The sequence below is a fragment of the Stegostoma tigrinum genome, chromosome 7, assembly GCF_030684315.1.
Source record: "Stegostoma tigrinum isolate sSteTig4 chromosome 7, sSteTig4.hap1, whole genome shotgun sequence".
In the NCBI taxonomy this organism is placed as follows: domain Eukaryota; kingdom Metazoa; phylum Chordata; class Chondrichthyes; order Orectolobiformes; family Stegostomatidae; genus Stegostoma; species Stegostoma tigrinum.
In genome coordinates this window covers 92,641,577-92,662,095 of record NC_081360.1, presented here as the reverse complement: position 1 = coordinate 92,662,095, position 20,519 = coordinate 92,641,577, and positions in this window count along the sequence as shown.

Sequence of the window (20,519 nt, the reverse complement as noted above, 5' to 3'; positions counted from 1 at the left end):
TGTAAATCTTTTATGAATCCTTTCAAGTTTAACAATGTCTTTACTATATCAAGGAGACCAGAATTGAATGTAATATTCCAAAAGTGGCCTAACTAATGCTCCCTAAGCAGCAATATGACCTCCCAACTCCTCTATTCAATGCATTGACCAATGAAAGCAAGTGTACCAAACATTTTCTTCACTGCCCTGTCTCCCTACGACCCCCCTTTCAAGGAACTATGAATTTCCACTTGGCAACACTTCTCAAGGCCTTATCATTAGGAATGTAATTCCTGCTTTGCATTCCCTCGCATTCCTATGCTGTGTTATTTCAGTAGCTGCATCAAGGCCAATTGAAGGCCGCTGACCTTCACTGGGGTCATCTGCAGATGACGACCCCTGAGCAACTATGGACACTGAGGGTTTGGTTTCAGACCGTACCACTTCATCATGGGTGGCAGCCTTCTGGATAATTGTTTGAAGGACCTGGCAGAGTGGCATGTAGTAAAATGAGATTATTGATTATGATGATGTTACAGAAGATATGGTTCCGACTTCAATAAGGAGAGAACAACAACATAGAATGAGCACGTAGGGTGGCAGATCTTAGACTCTAAACCATAGTAACATGAAATATATTGATGTAAGTTAGAAAGTGTTATGGTACATCGGGAGCGAAAGAGTATTACTTAGAGATAAGGAGCAGGCTGCCTCAGGCAGAATATATGTAGGCACCTAAAGTCTGAGATACTCCGGACAGGAATCCCAATGTGCAGGTTGCAATATTGACTTAAAGCATAAGATAAAGCATGACATTGGCAGAGAACGGGTGTTGTTATACTGAGAGGAGATAGCAGATTTGTACAATGCAGAGCCATTGCTATTTCCCAGAGCTATGCCTCAGCAATTCCAGTTATCTGTTGAAGCGCAGATTGTTGGGCTTCTGGAATATCCATATTAGACTGCAATATCATAGAACATAGAACATAGAACATAGAAAAGTACAGCACAGTACAGGCCCTTTGGCCCACGATGTTGTGCCGTGGAATAATCCTAATCCAAAAATAAAATAACCTAACCTACATTCCCCTCAATTCACTGCTGTCCATGTGCATGTCCAGCAGTCGCTTAAATGTCACTAATGACTCTGCTTCCACGACTACCACTGGCAAAGTGTTCCATGCACTCACAACTCTATGGGTGAAGAACCTCCCTCTGACGTCTCCTCCATACCTTCCTCCTAACACCTTAAAACTATGACCCCTCATGGCAGTCAATCCTGCCCTGGGGTAAAGTCTCTGGCTATCGACTCTATCCATGCCTCTCATTACCTTGTACAACTCGATCAGGTCACCTCTCTTCCTCCTTCTCTCCAGAGAGAAAAGTCCGAGCTCAGTCAACCTCTCCTCGTAAGACAAGCCCTCCAGTCCAGGCAGCATCCTGGTAAACCTCCTTTGCACCCTCTCCAAAGCCTCCACATCTTTCCTATAATAGGGCGACCTGAACTGGACACAATATTACAAGCGTGGTCTCACCAGGGTTTTGTAGAGCTGCAGCATAACCTCGCGGCTCTTAAACTCGATCCCCCTGTTAATGAAAGCCAAAACACCATATGCTTTCTTAACAACCTTGTCCACCTGGGTGGCAACTTTGAGGGAGCTATGCACTTGAACACCGAGATCCTGCTGTTCCTCCACACTGTCGAGAATCCTGCCTTTAATCCTATATTCAGCATTTAAGTTCGACCTTCCAAAATGCATCACTTTGCATTTATCCAGGTTGAACTCCATCTGCCATTTCTCAGCCCAGCTCTACATTCTGTCAATGTCTCGCTGAAGCCTGCAATAGCCCTCGATACTATCAACGGCACCTCCAACCTTTGTGTCATCAGCAAACATACTAGCCCACCCCTCAACCTCCTCATCCAAGTCATTTATAAAAACTACAAAGAGCAGAGACCCAAGGACAGATCCCTGCGGGACATCACTCAGCACTGACCTCCAGGCAGAATACTTACCATCTACAACCACTCTCTGCCTCCTGTCAGCCAACCAATTCTGAATCCAATTCTGAATCAGCTGAATAGTTTTTTGTTTAACTGTCCAAAATGGGATGAGAATCCACAACCTTTTAAGGAAAAAAAGCTACCGGCAGTAAAAACAGCTGGCAGCACAATGGAGAGAAAAGTTGTTACTATTTATGACGAAGCATGCGCACGTGATCATCATCAATGCAACCACTTTGAGAGTCCACTCGTCGGTCTAATAATGGCCAGAAAACAGCTGTTCCTGAATCTGTTGGTGTGTGTGTCTAAGTTCCTGTATCTTCTGCCTGTTGGGAGAGGTTGCAGGAAATCATTAATGGTGTGCGATGGGTCTTTGATGATGTCGGCAGTTTTTTTTTATGGCAACAAGCCATGTAAGTGGAATCCATGGATGGAAGGTCAGCTTCTGTGATGGCCTGGGCTGTGCACATAAGACCATAAGGCCATAAGACATAGGAGTGAAAGTAAGGCCATTCGGCCCATCAAGCCCACTCCTCCACTTAATCATGGCTGATGGACATTTCAATTCCACCTTCTGTAGTTTCTTATAGTCCTGGGCAAAGCAGTTGCCATTATGCACACAGACAATATGTTTTCAATGGTACATCTGTAGAAGTTGGTGAGGGACTCTGTGGTTATGCCAAATTTCCTGGACAACCTGAAGTAGAAGAGGCATTGTTGCGCCTTCTTGACTGTTGTATCTGTATGGAAGTCCAGGACAGGGTTGTCAATTATCATCGCTCTGAGGAACTTGATGCTCTTCACCCTCTCAACCTCACTTCCATTGACATAGATAGGCACGTGTTCTCCTCCTTTCTTTCTGAGTAGTTTGATCACTTCTTTAGTTTTGCCGACATTGAAATAGTGGTTGTTCTCATTGCACCACATCACCAAGCCCCCTATCTCCTCTGTGTATTTTGGCTTGCCATTGTTGGATACCTGTCCTATCTGTGGTGCCATCAATGAACTTGTCGATTGAGTTTGTTCGGAATTTGACAACACTGTTGTAGGTTAACTGGGAGTACAGTAGGGAGCAGAGGATGCATCCTTGTGTTGAGTGTTATTGTGCAGGAGATGCAGTTACCTGTCCTCACTGATTGTGGCCTAAGGATCAAAAAGCTGAAGCTCCAGTTGCAGAGGGCTGATCTGAGACCAAGGTCTTGGAGTTTTGAGATCATTCTGGAGGGGATAATGGTGTTGAAGGCAGAACTGTAGTCAATGAGCAGGAGTCTGATTTAGGTGTCGTTGTTGTCCAGATGTCCCAGGGATGAGCGCAGGGCTAGGGATAAGGCATCTGTTGTGGGCCTGCTATATTGGTAGGCAAATTGTACGAGATGGATGCAGGTGGGAGGCTGGAGTTGATGAGAGCCATTACCAGCCTCTCGAAGCACTTCATGATGATTGAGGTCAGTGCCACTGGCCAGTAGTCATTACAGCACATTGCATGTTTTTTTCTTAGGTACTGGGATAATGACGGTTTTTTGAAGCAGGTGGGCATTCAGTTTGTAATCGGGAGAGGTTGAAAATGTCAGTGAATGCCACCACCAGTTGGTCCACACAGGATCTATGTGCAGGCACCGTCTAGGCCTGTCTTTTTCGTAAATACACCAGTGGCATTGGAAAGGCATGTCACGCCATTCAATGTAAAATTGTATCTGTCAGTGTTTTTTATTCCTTTGAGGTTAGCATACCAGCTTCTCTTACGGGCTTGTCGCACTGTGATAATGCCCCCAGCTCTGCACCAGAAAGTTTGAGGTCAACTCCCACTTACTCCAAGTTGATTAATAAAAATATCTTCTTGATATCCTCTTCCAAACCCAACAAAGAATGAACTATTGGCATAACAAGTGTACGCAGTGAGATCCATTCCCAATAAAGGTAGTGCCTTCTCAATTTTGAGAATTGGTTTCAGAATTCCTGGAAAAGCTCAGTTGGGCAAAATTCTGCCCTGCTGACCCAGAACAAGCTGAGGAATTATTCTCACCCACAGGCAGGTAAAAACGCCCAGGTATCATTTGGCATTGGATCTTTCTGCAATACCCTTTGCCATGTTTCATCAGACCATGTTTGAGCTTTCTTTAGACCCAGACAGTGCAAAAGTTAATAGATTTTGCAAATAGAAAAATGCTTAATTAAGAAAAAGAAAACACAATATTAACGAACATCACTATTCTGAATGGAGGAAAGGGAAAAAAAAACTCAAACACTGCAGATTTGTACTTCACAGTCAACTCATATCTTTATCTTAAATCTGGGCCCTTAGAGAGAGATGTCAAAGTACTGGAAACAAATACTCAGAGTCACTAAACATAGAAAGACATCAAGCTCAACAGATTCAAGCACAACTTCTTCCCAGATAATAAAATGTGAGGCTGGATGGACACAGCAGGCCAAGCAGCATCTCAGGAGCACAAAAGCTGACGTTTCGGGCCTAGACCCTTCATCAGAGAGGGGGATGGGGAGAGGGAACTGGAATAAATAGGGAGAGGCGGACCGAAGATGGAGAGAAAAGAAGATAGGTGGAGAGGAGAGTATAGGTGGGGAGGTAGGGAGGGGTTAGGTCAGTCCAGGGAAGATGGACAGGTCAAGGAGGTGGGATGAGGTTAGTAGGTAGGAGATGGAGGTGTTAAACTCCCGAATGGACGTCTCAAATTTTAAATTTCATGTTGATTTCACTCGCGTGCACCTTCTCTGCAGCTGTAACATTGTATTCCTCACTCTGTCCTATTACCCTATTGCATTCTGTATGGTATGATCTGCCTGTACTGCACCCAAAATGGAACTCTTCATGCTAATTAGGTACCTGTGACAGTAATAAATATTTCTAAAAATCAAATCGAAAGCTGGATTCAGTGGCCTGCCATCTGAAGCCCTTTTCTCTTCTGTCAGCTGATCGTACGGAGCACTGAATCCATCCACCAGGCACATTGTAATTAAAGTTTGAATTTGCTGGTGACACAAATAATGTCTTCATGGGTCAGGTGCCAGTTACACATTGCACAGTGATTTCAATGAGATGCAAAGCCTGGACAGCAGAGAACGACAGGCAGCTGGTCCATTGCCAACGGCTTTCACGCCCTCGCAGAAGGTGAATTTTATGCCCAACTGAATTCGTCCAAAACAGTAATTAGAGCACCACTTATTTCCTCCCTTATTTGCCTGAGGATCCCAGGGTGTATCCCTTGCGACATTTAGTAATTCTGTGCATTTTTCTCACAGCACATGTTTCACTGACCTCCGCTGATATTTAGGGCAAGTGATTCCTATGAGAGGGAAAGGAGGGCTGATCAAGCCTAGAGCTCCTTGGATAACTAAAAATATCGAGTGTAGAATGAGATAGGAAAAAGAGGCTTAAGATAATTGTTGGTTTTACTTTGAAAATCATGTTGAATGTAGGTTCAGGGGCAAACTATGGAAGGAAATAAACGGGAAGAGAGACTAGCAAACGTTTATCAGGTGGAACAAAAGGGAACGCTAATACCCTTTGGAAACACATTAATGGTGAAAGGACAATCAAAAGAAGTGAAGGGCCAGTGAGGTACCAAGATGGAAATCTTTGCCTGGAGGCAGTGAGAAAGACTGAGGTAGTTTTCACCAGGGAAATAAAAAACTTCCAATGTAGCGCTTAAGGGAGGAGCAGAAATGCTATTAAATAGGAAAAAAATAAACAGAATTTGGCAGCTTACAAAGTACAAAAGTCACTTGGTCAGGAGGAGTGCATCCTTGGTCATTGAAAGTAATACACACGGAGAAAGAGGATGTGGAATAAAGGGTTAAGTGTATCTTTCATCTAATAACAGCTTCTGAGCAGGCTGAAAGGAGCTGTAGCTTGATAATATCAGGTCACATGGACAAAAACAAAGTTGCTGGAAAAGCTCAGCAGGTCTGGCAACATCTGTGAACGGAAAAACAGAGTTAATGTTTCAGGTCCAGTGACCCTTCCTCAGAACTGATGTAAGTGGGATTGTAGGCTCCAGAGATGTTCAGGCTTACTCTTTCCTGCATACAGTGTATATAATAAGAATAATTGTTGACTATGCTCAATGAATAACACCAACATGTGCATTTACATTGGAGTCTCCGCTGTCATCATTTCAATCTCATGTGGATATGTGAACAGTGCCAGAGGGCTGGAGAGTTCCAAATGTTGCGCCATATTTAAAAGGTAGACAGGGTTATATCTGGTCAGTATTGACTAGTCACACCAACATCCATTAAAAGCTTACCTCGAGTGCCAGTGCCTTCCATTTCTGGTTGAGCAGCAGCGCGAGCGGAAGCTTGGACCAGGGGCTTGTCGGGAAGCCGGTGAGTAACTGTATTTGAATCTATAAAAAGCTCCCAACCATCCTCCTCCTCTAACCAAAAAAAAAGGTTCTGAGTGCCTGATTGGTAAGGTAACAAGTTTATTTTTTATTCTTTATTTTTTAACAGCCTAGGGAATTTAGAATAATGGGAATGGAGGTCAGGGCAGTTGAATGTTCCTCCTGCAGAATGTGGGAGGTAAGGGTCACCACTAGTGTCCCTGTTGACTACATCTGCGGGAAGTGCACCAAACTGCAGCTCCATGAAAACCGCGTTAGGGAACTGGAGCTGGAGCTGGATGAACTTCAGATCATTCTGGAGGCAGAGGGGGTTATTTAGAGGAGTTACAGGGAGGTAGTCACTCCTCAGGTACAAGAAAAATGCAGATGGGTTACGGTCAGGCAACAGGAAGGGAACTGGCAGGCAGTGCAGGGATCCCCTGTGGCCATTCCCCTCAACAATAAGTATACCGTTTTGGATACTGTTGGGGGGAATGACTCACCAGGGGAAAGCAGTGGGGCACACGTCTCTGGCACAGAGTCTGTCCCTGCTGCTCAGAAGGGGAAGGGGAAAGAGGAGCAGAGCAGTAGTCATTGGGGACTCCATAGTTAGTGGGACAGATAGGATGTTCTGTGGGGACGAGACAGACTCACGGTTGGTGTGTTGCCTCCCAGGTGCCAGGGTGCGTGATGTCTCTGATCGTGTTTTTGGGATCCTTAAGGGGGAGGGGGAGCAGCCCCAAGTCGTGGTCCACATTGGCACCAATGACATAGGTAGGAAGAGAGATGGGGATTTAAGGCAGAAATTCAGGGAGCTAGGATGGAAGCTGAGAGCTAGGTCGAACAAAGTTGTTGTCTCTGGTTTGTTGCCCGTGCCACGTGCTAGTGAGGTGAGGAATAGGGAGAGAGAGGAGTTGAACACATGGCTACAGGGATGGTGCAGGAGGGAGGGTTTTGGATTCTTGGATAATTGGGGCTCTTTCTGGGGTAGGTGAGACCTCTACAAGCAAGATGGTCTTCACCTGAACCGGAGGGGGACCGATATCCTGGGGGGGAAATTTGCTAAGGCTGTTCGCGTGGGTTTAAACTAATTCAGCAGGGGGATGGGAACCAAAATTGTAGTTCGCGTACAGAAAAGGTTGAGAGTAGGGTGGTCCGAAATAAAGTTTCAGGGACGCAACATGGCATCAGCAAGAAAGAAGTTGGATTGAAGTGTGTCTACTTCAATGCCAGGAGCGTCCGGAATAAGGTGGGTGAACTTGCAGCATGGGTTAGTACCTGGGACTTCGATGTTGTGGCTATTTCGAAGACATGGATAGAGCAGGGACAGAAATGCATTCCACATGCAGATGGCCTCAAGCTTCTTCCTGTCCCGCAGGCCCGACCAGTCCCCCTCCACTGACACCCTCATCCGCCTAGCCGAACTCGTCCTCACCCTCAACAACTTCTCTTTTGACTCCTCCCACTTCCTACAGACTAAAGGGGTGGCCATGGGCACCCGCATGGGCCCCAGCTATGACTGCCTCTTTGTAGGTTACGTGGAACAGTTCCTCTTCTGCACCTGCACAGGCCCCAAACCCCACCTCTTCCTCCGGTACATTGATGACTGTATCGGCGCCGCCTCTTGCTCCCCAGAGGAGCTCGAACAGTTCATCCACTTCACCAACACCTTCCACCCCAACCTTCAGTTCACCTGGGCCATCTTCAGCACATCCCTCACCTTCCTGGACCTCTCAGTCTCCATCTCAGGCAACCAGCTTGTAACTGATGTCCATTTCAAGCCCACCGACTCCCACAGCTACCTAGGATACACCTCCTCCCACCCACCCTCCTGCAAAAATTCCATCCCCTATTCCCAACTCGTCCGCCTCCGCGCATCTGCTCCCACGATAAGACATGCCACTCCCGCACATCCCAGATGTCCAAGTTCTTCAAGGACCACAACTTTCCCCCCACAGTGATCGAGAACGCCCTTGCCCGCGTCTCCCGTATTTCCCGCAACAGATCCCTCACACCCCGCCCCCGCCACAACCGCCCAAAGATGATCTCCCTCGTTCTCACACACCACCCCACCAACCTCCGGATACAACGCATCATCCTCCGACACTTCCGCCATCTACAATCCGACCCCACCACCCAAGACATTTTCCCATCCCCACCCCTGTCTGCTTTCCAGAGAGACCACTCTCTCCGTGACTCCCTTGTTCGCTCCACACTGCCCTCCAACCCCACCACACCCGGCACCTTCCCCTGCAACCGCAGGAAATGCTACATTTGCCCCCACACCTCCTCCCTCACCCCTATCCCAGGTCCCAAGATGACATTCCACATTAAGCAGAAGTTCACCTGCACATCTGCTAATGTGGTATACTGCATCCGCTGTACCCAGTGTGGCTCCCTCTACATTGGGGAAACTAAGCGGAGGCTTGGGGACCGCTTTGCAGAACACCTCCGCTCAGTTCGCAACAAACAACTGCACCTCCCAGTCGCCAACCATTTCCACTCCCCCTCCCATTCTTTAGATGACATGTCCATCATGGGCCTCCTGCAGTGCCACAATGATGCTACCCCAAGGTTGCAGGAACAGCAACTCATATTGCGCCTGGGAACCCTGCAGCCTAATGGTATCAATGTGGACTTCACCAGCTTCAAAATCTCCCCTTCCCCCACCGCATCCCTAAACCAGTCCAGTTCGTCCCCTCCCCCCACTGCACCACACAACCAGCCCAGCTCTTCCCCTCCACCCACTGTATCCCAAAACCAGTCCAACCTGTCTCTGCCTCCCTAACCTGTTCTTCCTCTCACCCATCCCTTCCTCCCACCCCAAGCCGCACCCCCATCTACCTACTAACCTCATCCCACCTCCTTGACCTGTCCGTCTTCCCTGGACTGACCTATCCCCTCCCTATCTCCCCACCTATACTCTCTCCACCTATCTTCTTTTCTTTCCATCTTCGGTCCGCCTCCCCCTCTCTCCCTATTTATTCCAGAACCCTCACCCTATCCCCCTCTCTGATGAAGGGTCTAGGTCCAAAACGTCAGCTTTTTTGCTCCTGAGATGCTGCTTGGCCTGCTGTGTCCATCCAGCCTCACATTTTGTTATCTTGGATTCTCCAGCATCTGCAGTTCCCATTATCACAGAAATGGTTGTTGCAGGTTCCGGGATTTAGATGTTTCAGTAAGAACAGAGAAGATTATAAAAGGGGGGGAGGTATGGCATTGTTGGTCAAGGACAGTATTACAGTTGCAGAAAGGATGTTTGGGGACTAGTCAACTGAGGTAGTATGGGTTGAGGTTAGAAACAGGAAAGGAGAGATCGCCCTGTTGGGAGTTTTCTGTATGCCTCTGAATAGTTCCAGAGATGTAGAGGAAAGGATAGCAAAGATGATTCTCGATAGGAATGAGAGAGACAAGGTAGTTGTCATGGGGGACTTCAACTTTCCAAATATTGACAGGGAACACTATAGTTTGTGTACTATAGATGGGTCAATTTTTGTCCAGTGTGTGCAGGAGGGCTTCCTGACACAGTATATAGATAGGCCAACAAGGGGCGAAACCACATTAGATTTGGTATTGGGTAATGAGATGGGTGTTAGATTTGGAAGTAGGTGAGCACTTTGGTGATAGTGATCACAATTCTGTTATGTTTACTTTAGTGATGGAAAGGGATAGGTGTATACCACTGGGCAAGAGTTATAGATTGGGGAAAGGCAATTATGATGAGATTAGGCAAGATTTAGGGAGCATAGGATGGGGGAGGAACCTGCAGGGGATGGGCACATTAGAAACGTGGAGCTTATTCAAGGCAAAGCTCCTGTGAGTCCTAGATAAGTATGTACCTGTCAGGCAGGGAGGAAGCTGTAGAGTGCAGGAGCCGTTGTTTACGAAGGAGGTGGAATCTCTGGTCAAGAGGAAGAAGAAGGCTTATGTTAGGATGAGATGTGAAGCCTAAGCTAGGGCACTTGAGGGCTATGAGGTAGCCAGGAAAGACCTAAAGAGAGAACTCAGAAGAGCCATGAGGAGACATGAGAAGTTGTTGGCGGATAGGATCAGGGTAAACCCTAAGGCTTTCTATAGGTATACAAGGAATAAAGCAATGATGAAAGTAAGATTAGGACCAATCAAGGATAGTAGCGGGAAATTGTGTGTGGAGTCAGAGGAGATAGGGGAAGCGCTGAATGAATATTTTTCAACAGTATTCACTCTAGAAAACATCAATGTTGTCGAGAAGGATACTGAGATACTGGCTACTAGACTAGGTGGGATTGAGGTTTACAAGGAAGAGGTATTAGAAATCCTAGAGAGGGTAAAGATAGATAAGTCCCCTGGGCTGGATAGGATTTATCCTAGGATCCTCTGGGAAGCCAGGGAGGAGATTGCCGAGCCTTTGGCATTGATCTTTAACTCGTCATTGTGTACAGGAATAGTGCCAGACGACTGGACGATAGCAAATGTGGTTCCCCTGTTCAAGCAGGGGAGTAGAGACAACCCTGGTAATTATAGACCAGTGAGCCATACCTCAGTTGTTGGTAAAGTCTTGGAAAAGGTTATAAGGGATAGTATTTGTAATCATCTAGAAAAGAATAAATTGATTAGGGATAGTCAGCACGGTTTTGTGAAGGGAAGGTCATGCCTCACAAACCTTATTGAGTTCTTTGAGAAGGTGACCAAACAGGTAGATGAGAGTAAACCAGTTGATGTGCTGTATATGGATTTCAGCAAGGCGTTCAATAAGGTTCCCCACAGTAGGCTATTGTACAAAATGCGGAGGAATGGGATTGTGGGAGATATAGCAGTTTGGATCGGAAATTAGTTTGCTGAAAGAAGACAGAGGGTGGTAGTGGATGGGAAATGTTCATCCTGGAGACCAGTTACTAGTGGTGTACCGCAAGGGTTGTTGTCGGGTCCACTGCTGTTTGTCATTTTTATAAATGACCTGGATGAGGGCGTAGAAGGATGGGTTAGTAAATTTGCAGACGACACGAAGGTCGGTGGAGTTATGGATAGTGACGAAGGATGCTATAGGTTGCAGAGAGACATAGATAAGCTGCAGAGCTGGGATGAGAGGTGGCAAATGGAGTTTAATGCAGACAAGTGTGAGGTGATGCACTTTGATGGGAGTAACCGGAAGGCAAAGTACTGGGCTAATGGTAAGATTCTTGGTAGTGTAGATGAGCAGAGACATCTTGGTGTCCATGTACACAGATCCTTGAAAGTTGCCACCCAGGTTGACAGAGCTGTTAAGAAGGCATACAGTGTTTTAGCTTTTATTAATAGAGGGATTGAGTTCTGGAACCAAGAGGTTATGTTGCAGCTGTACAAAACTCTGGTGCGGCTGCACTTGGAGTATTGCGTACAGTTCTGGTCACTGCATTATAAGAAGGATGTGGAAGCTTTGGAAAGGGTGCAGAGGAGAATTACTAGGATGTTGCCTGGTATGGAGGGAAGGTCTTACGAGGAAAGGCTGAGGGACTTGAGGCTGTTTTTGTTAGAAAGAAGGTTGAGAGGTGACTTAATTGAGACATATAAAATAATCAGAGGGTTAGATAGGGTGGATAGGGGGAGCCTTTTTCCTCGGGTGGTGACGACGAGCACGAGGACGCATAGCTTGAAATTGAGGGGTGAAAGATATAGGACAGATGTCAGAGGTAGTTTCTTTACTCAGAGAGTAGCAAGGGAATGGAACGCTTTGCCTGCAACGGTAGTAGATTCACCAACTTTAGGTACATTTAAGTCGTCATTGGATAAGCATATGGACGTACATGGAATAGTGTAGGTTAGATGGGCTTGAGATCGGTATGACAGGTCGGCACAACATCGAGGGCCGAAGGGCCTGTCCTGTGCTGTAATGTTCTATGTCCTATGTTCTGTGTAAGTGTCTGAGCGATTTAGATTTGCAACTGGCCATAAGGAAGGAAATTGGAAGTCCATACCTGGACTTGCCTACATGTGAATCCAAACCCATAGCAATGTGATTGACTCTTAATTTCTTTTGAGAAATGGACCCCAATTTAGGGCATTTTCAGTGACGCCTACATCCCATGAAAAATCAATGAACTAATCTGATCTGACCAGGACCAATCCCCCTTCACTGAGATTTCTCTCCTCAACAGCTTTGCTGGAGTGCTTTGGGCTGAAAAGTAACTGGCCCCTTTTGGCACAGCAACTGACCCCAGCCTTGAAACATTTTTAATGCCCCTTAACATGTTTCTGGGATATGTGATCAGTTTTTGCCTGAATCCATTTTTGATTGAACTTTGTCTAAAACATCAAATGTAGTTAGTTTTTCTGCATGGCCCAGTTCTGTTTCAGTTAACCAACTTTTTAAATCAATCTGTTTCGAGTTGACATTACATGCTGCTGGAGCAGTTGGGGACTTTAACCTGAATTTCCTGGTTCAGGAATTGGGATGCTGCTGTTGTGCCAGAAGAGTGCATTTTTTTTGTACAAACCACAAGGTTTGACATGTCCAAGAATTGTTATTTCAGTTCTATTGTACCTTTGCACTGATTTTACGTCTGCTGGCTTTTAATTGACAAGTTGTTAAGATCTGAAGCAGGCAGTCCCAGTTAATTGTTACAATAGCTCTGATATGATCATAATGTTCATTTAGATTTTAGACTTTAAAAAAAATTTTAGACTTCAGGTTTTTATTGTCACGTACACAGAAGTACAGGAGTACAGTGAAAAATGTATAATGTCATCACACATGGAATCACCTTAGGTACTGAGGTACAAAAAAGCTTAGGTACGAAGTCGCAAGAGAAAAGAAAGTTTAAAAAGTTAAGCATTACTTAATAGAATAGTCGAAAAATAACAAAATAAGGCAAGAGTTAACACTAAAGTCTTTTGTTGTTTAAACTAGGAAAATAAATGAATGGGTTAAAAGTTCAACAGTCTTTGATGAGTCCTCTGCTTATCTCACTCTGCAGGAGACCTCAGCTATCTGTTGATGCCTTCACTGCAGATAACATCACTGTTTCTAGAAGTGCCGTATCTCTGTTTTCCCCTGGTGCCTCAGGAACATGCCTAGGCAGGATCCACTTGCACATCGAGCTGAGGCACTCACCAATTTTCATTGTTGGTAGAGTTTCTCCTTTTATCAGTCACAATAGTCCTCAATTAGAATGTTGTATCCTAAATGAAAACTATACTTTAGAGGCGGCTTTGAGATTGCAAAAGACACTTTCTTGGTTCCTACTCGGGATAAAAAAAACTTCAGTCACCTTGAGAGAATGGACATGTTTTTCATGGAGTACACGAAAACCAGTAAGGATTAAATAGTGAAAACAATGAAGATCTTTGACGGAATGAATGCGGAAAAGTGATTCCCAAAGGATTAGTAACCTGGAGGAAGAGTTCTAATGTAATTGGTAAGAGCTCAAGACAGGAAGATGAGTTTATATTCTGTTGCAAATAATTGTGATCTGGAATGCACTGCCTGTATGTGATGTTGCATTCAATAGTAATTTTCGAAAGAGAATTGGATAAATATTTGAAAAGAAACATCGGCAAGTTTACAGGTAAAATGCAGGATTAATTGATGATTCTTTCCAAAAACAAGCACAGCAAGACACGTTGGATGATTCTCCGAATTAGAATGAAGTGAAGTCCTTCCGTAATTATTGTCGGTCTCGTCACTTACCTCAAGCAGTGACAACTGCCTAATTTTGTTAGAGGGCCTGGAGGCAGTGACCATGTCAATTTCTGAGCTGACAAGAGCAAGTCAAATCGCAAGCCCTGTTCTAAATGCTGCACATACTGTAGTGACAGCATATCTCATTGCCCTGTCAGCTATTAATATTCTCGGATAACTACTTGTCAAGAACCACATGGTGGCAATGTTAAAGAACATAACTATTAGCAAGTGTCCTGTCATGACTCTGGTTTGTCTTATGCCAAGACATCACAGGTATAGCTGTTCACCTGCTACAACGCAATTTGTTCACAGTAAATCATACATCCTTACACTGCACTCCAGAAGTTAACATGGTTCAGTCGCCTCTAGCTCATTAGATCCAGCTCTGTCTTAACCCACTTTTGTCCCTACAAATCTCTAGCAACTGGACTGTCCCTGCTGACTGATAGCATGCTGACTACTTTGGCTGTCAGTCTTTTTCAGAAAATTAATGAGAGTCCAGGCTGCTCAGTATCTGTCTCTCTACAGCTGCTCCTGAGGGTCTTGTCTATACAGCACTGGGCTTCTCTACAATTCAGCTTCACTAGGCCTCAGGGATCTCTGATATACTGTTCCCAGCCATGTAGCACTCTGTTTTAGACATTCATCTCTGTCACTTTTTCGTATTCACATACCCCCTTCACTCCCTATCTTTTCACTCCCTATCTTTTCACTGACTTGAAATGTGCCTTCTGTGCCCGTTTGCATCGCATTACTCAGCCACTGCCTCATCCTCTCTCTGTCCTCAGCTGTTATTATTTCAGCACTCTACCGTAACACCACAACCTCATCCCACACACTCACTAACTTCTACTCATGCTGCTCCCTGGCTCCCAGTGACTTTTCCAATTGTGCAGACTCCTGCACAGGGCAGAAGGAAGCTTTTCAACTCATCAAGTTTCTGCCAGCCCAGTAGGAAACAAAGTATTTATCCCCACTTTCAAGTTCTTTTCCCTCTTCTCTTTTATTGCTCCCTCACCCAATCCCTCTTGAATGCTCCTTTTCACTCTATCAGGCTGCGCACTCTAAACCCTAACTGTGTGTTCCAAATAAATGGTCTTACTTATGTTCTCTAGCTCTTTTGCCAGACACCTTAAATCTTGCACTGTGATAATTGAACCACAGCCTTTGGAAAAACGTATGCCTTATTTAACCCATCTAAGTCCTTTGTGATTTTGAACAGGGAGCAAATTCCTATTGGCTTCGCTGTCTGAGGTAGAACAACTCTAGTTTCTCTAATCCATCCACATATCTTTAATGTTGCTTCCCTGGAATCATGATAATAAATCTCATTTGAACCTTCTGCAAAAGCTAAGCTTTCTCATTTTCACACCCTCAATGATGCACATATCAGCTTCACTCCCTGATAATTCATCATGTCTGTCAGCCTCATAGTAATTGCTGCCAAGCCCTTAGGTTCTTTGTAGTTTAAAGCCTAGAGGAAGCTCTGTACTGCCCGAAAGTGAGCAATAACAATAAGAAATGATGATATAAGGAAGCTGTGGCATAGAGGTAATGTCACTGGATAAGCAATCCAGAACTCTAGGTTAAAATACCGGGGACACAGATTAAAATCCCACTGTGGCAGATGGTGAAATTTGAATTTGAAAGAAGTCTGGAGCATTAGAACACTAGCTAATGGAAACAATTGATTGTTGTGAAAAAACATCTCGAGCAAATGTCTCCTAGAGGGAAGGAAATCTGCCATATTACTTTGTCTGGCCTACATGTGAATCCAGACTCACTTAACTTCCCTCTTTCGGAATGAGAAATTAATGTCAGCCTAGCCAGTAACCAAATAACAATAAAACATGTTTAGTGCAATAGGCCTCGTTGAGGCTACATCTGGGCACTGTTTCATTTTAGAAAATAAAAGGAGTGGGTCATTTGGCCTACTGTAGAGTCATTGTAGAATTCTCATAGTGTGGAAGCAGGCCATTTGGTCCATCAAATTTACACCAACCCTCTGAAGAACATCCTAGCTACCCTGACACACCCCCAACCATATCCCCATATCCCTGCATTTCCTGTAGCTAATCCATCTAGCCAGCACATCCCTGGACATTATGGATAATTTAGCATGGCCCGTCTAACTAACCTGCACACCTTTGGACTGTGGGAGGAAACCGGAGCACCCAGAGGAAATCCATGCAGACATGGGGAGAATGTGAAAACTCCACACAGACAGTCGCCCAAGGGTAGAATCAAACCCAGGCCCATGGCGCTCTGATTTCCCAAGTCTGTTCCACTCTATGATTACATTGCAGCTAATATATATTTTAATTCCCTCTACCTGCTTTAGTTCCATTAATCCCTTGCCTATCTTTTTATGCTGTAGGTGCCTGAGCCAAGATAGTAGAACTGGAAAAGACACTGAAAAAGTAATATTTATTTCTCCAATGCTATATTTCCTGGAAAGGAATCGTGATGGTTGACTGGATTCAGTGCCATTAATAAGCGGTCTAGATTCAAAGAACAAAGAACAGTACAGCACAGGAATAGGCCCCCCGACCCGACCAAGACTGCTCTGACACATGATGCCTTTTGAAACAGAAAGCCGCTTTCCTTTACACAGCCTGTGCCCCTCGATTCCTTGCCTGATCATTTATCTATCAAGATGCCTCTTTAGTGTTGCTATTTTATCTACTTCCACCAACTCCACCAGCAATTCATTCCAGGCACTTACCACCCTCCTGTAAAACATCACCTCTCACATCTCCTTTAAACTTAGCCACTTTATCTTGAGTTATGTTTCACTGTAACTCACATTTCAATCCTGGCAAAAAGACTCTGACAATTCATTCAATCCATGACCGTTCTAATTTTGTAAACTTTCATTGGGTCACCCCACATCCTTTAAGGTTCAAGTGAGAACAAACCAAGTTTGTTCAATCTCTCCTTATTGCTAATACCCTCCAAACCAGGCAATATCCCAGTAAACTCTACCTATACCCTCTCTAAAGCCTCCACATCATTCTGGTTGTATGCTGACCAGAACTATGCACAATATTCCAAATGTGGCCAAACCAAATTTCTATACAGCTGCAACATGTCTTGCCAATTTTTATACTCTATGCCCCATTTGATAAAGGCAAGCATACCATGTGCCTCTTAAACATTTTATCTACTAATGTTGTTACTTTTAGGGATTTGTGGACTGTTGTGCCCAGATCCCTCTGTAGTGAAGATTCTACCATTTACTGCACACTGCCATCCTGCATGAGAGCTTCCAAAATGCACTACTTTACATTTGTCCAGCTCTGTCCTATTTCTGCCGACGGCCAATCCTTATCCTGCTGTATCCTCTAGCAACCCTCCTCACTGCCTGCAGCTCCCCCAATCTTTGTGCCTTCTGAAAATTTGCTAATCAGACCACCTACGTTCTCCTCTAAATCATTTACATGTATCACAAACAATAGGACTGCCAACACCGACCCTTGTGGAACACCACTGATCGTAGATCTCCAATCTGAAAAACATTGCTCCACTGCTACTCTCTATCTTCTAAGACCAAACCACTTCTGTATCAACCTTACCGGCTCAATCTCATTTGATTTCACCTTTTGTATCAGCCTGCCATAAGCGGCTTTGCCAAAGCCCGTGCCCTGATTAATTACCTTTGTCTGTTTTCAATCCTTTAGCCAACTTCCAATCCATTCTTCCAAGGACCCACCAGTATAAAACACACGCAATGTCCTGACAGACCTGTCATGTGGCACCATGTCAAATGCTTTCTGAAAGTTCAAATATACAACACCCACAGCATTACCCACATCCATCACCTGTGCCAGTCGTTGAGGATCTCAACTGAATTTGTCAGGCATGACCTGCCCCGACAAAGCCATATTGACTGACTCCGGTAAACTAAGTATTAAGCAATTTTAATTGTTAAAATATCTCACAACATAACTTGAAAAAATACCAAGCGCTTTTGGACAATTTATGTTACTCCTGACAATCTCCTTGACTAAAGCCCAAACATTTCATCACCTTATGTAAACCTTTCCATAAGTCCTGCTGCTCGTGCTTGCTTTATATCGTGTGTCATTTCAAGTGCTTCTGTGTGACATTTAGTGAGCTTTTGACCAGATTCAGTGAATTTTATTGCCATTTTTGATATTTATTTCCCTCAAGGGGATGCTTTCTTGCCAGAAACTCATGAAATAGACTTAAAATTGAGCTTCCATTTCAGTTGTTTTATTGTCTACACTAGTTGTGAGATTAATCCTCCCTAAACCTTTCCCATATTTTATACCTTTGTTGTGCTAAGCTTGTTTTCTTCCTTATTCCTTTTAGCACTGGCTTTGAACGTCTCAAGTCTAATGATGGCCCGGAGCAGAGCCATGGCGTCATAGAGATCTATTGTACAGTAAAAAAAACTTTAGTCCATAATGTCTTGCAGGTCAGCAACAAATCCCAAACTATTCTAATCCCATTCTTGACCGATAGCCTTGGCATGGCTGTGAGCATCTAAACACTTCTTAAATGTTTCCCTTCATCACGGTCTTGAATGATGTGCCCCACATCCTTGGAGTGTCATTTGTGGTCCTGAACTCCTGGTTGTTCGGAATATCTTCCCTGAGTTTATGCTGTGTAGTGCTGTTAGAATTTTGTATGTTTCTAAGAGATTATCCACAGTTCTATGAAATTCCAGTAAATATAGTCCAAACCAATTCAGTGTCTATTCAGACACCAGTCTTGCCGTCCCAGGACTCAGTGTGGCCAAAACTTCGTTACACTCCATCCATCTCCAGAACCACCTTTCTCAGATAAGGAGATCAAAATTGCACACAATACTCAAGGGTCAGTCTCACAAAGACCCTGTACAAGTTAAGCAAGATATTCCTGCTCATGCACTCAAATTCTATCCCTATGAAAGCCTGCTTTCTTGCTTGCTGCACCTGCATGCTTACTTTCAGTGACGAGTGTACAAAGATACACAGGTCTTATTGTACCTCCCCTTTTTTTTAGATTAGATTGCCTACAGTGTGGAAACAGGCCCTTCGGCCCAACAAGTCCACGCCACCCTTGAAGCATCCCACCCAGACCCATCCCCTATAACCCACACACCCCTGAACACTAAGGGCAATTTAGCATGGCCAAACCACCTAGCCTGCACATCTTTGGACCGTGGGAGGAAGCCGGAGAACCTGGAGGAAACCCACGCAGGCACGGGGAGGATGTGCAAACTCCACACAGACAGTAGCCTGAGGCAGGACTCGAACCTGGGCCCCTGGTATTGTGAGGCTGCAGTGCTAATCACTGAGCCACCATGCCGCCCCCTTTCCCAATCTATTGCTATTCAGATAATAATCTGCATTTCTGTTTTTGCCACCAAAGTAGATAACCTCTCAGTTTGAGATAGTAGGAGCTGCAGATGCTGGAGAATCTGAGATAACAAGGTGTAGAGCTGGATGAACACAGCAGGCCAAGCAGCATCAGAGGAGCAGGCAGGCTGACATTTTGGGCCTAGACCCTACTTCAGAAATGGGGGAGGGGTAGGGAGTTCTGATATAAATCGGGAGAGAGGGGGAGGCAGATAGAAGATGGATAAAAGAGAAGATAGTTGGAGAGGAGACAGAGAGGCCAATGAGGCAGGGATGGAGTCAGTAAAGGTGAGTGTAGGTGAGGAGTTAGGGAGGTGATAGGTCAGTCTAGGGAGGATGGACAGGTCAAGGGCTTGGGATGAGGCTAGTAGGTGGGAGATGGAGGTAGGGCTTGAGGAGGGAGGAGGGAATAGATGGGAGGAAGGACAGGGTAGGGAGGCAGGAACGAGCTGGGTTGGTTTTGGGATACGGTAGGGGGAGGGGAGATTTTGAAGCTTATGAAGTCCACATTGATACTATTGAGCTGCAGGGTTTCCAAACGGAATATGAATTGCTGTTCCTGCAACCTTCGGGGAGCATTGTTGTGGCACTGCAGGAAGCCCAGGATGGACATGTCATTCAAGGAGTGGGAGGGGGAGTTGAAATGGTTCGTGGCTGGGAGATGCAGTTGTTTAGAGTGACCAAGCATTGGTGTTCTGCAAAGCGGTCTCCAAGCCTTCGCTTGGTTTCTCTGATACAAAGGAGGCCATAATGGGAACAGTGAACACAGTATACCACATTAGCAGATGTGCCGGTGAACATCTGCTTGATGTGGAAAGTCATCTTGGGGCCTGGGATGGGGGTGAGGGAGGAGGTGTGGGGGCAAGTGTAGCATTTCTTGCATTTGCAGGGAAAAGTGCCGGATGTCGTGGGTTGGAGGGGACTGTGGAGCGGACAAGGGAGTCACGGAAAGAGTGGTCCCTCCGGAAAGCACATAACGGTGGGGAGGGAAAAATGTCTTTGGTGGTGGGGTCGGATTGTAGATGGCGGAAATGTCGGAGGATGATGTGTTGGATCTGAAGATTGGTGGGGTGGTACGTGAGGATGAGGGGATTCTGTTTTGGTTGTTATTGCGGGGAGGGGGTGTGAGGAATAAGTTGCGGGAAATGTGGGACACGCGGTCGAGGGTGTTTTTGACCACTGAGGGGAGC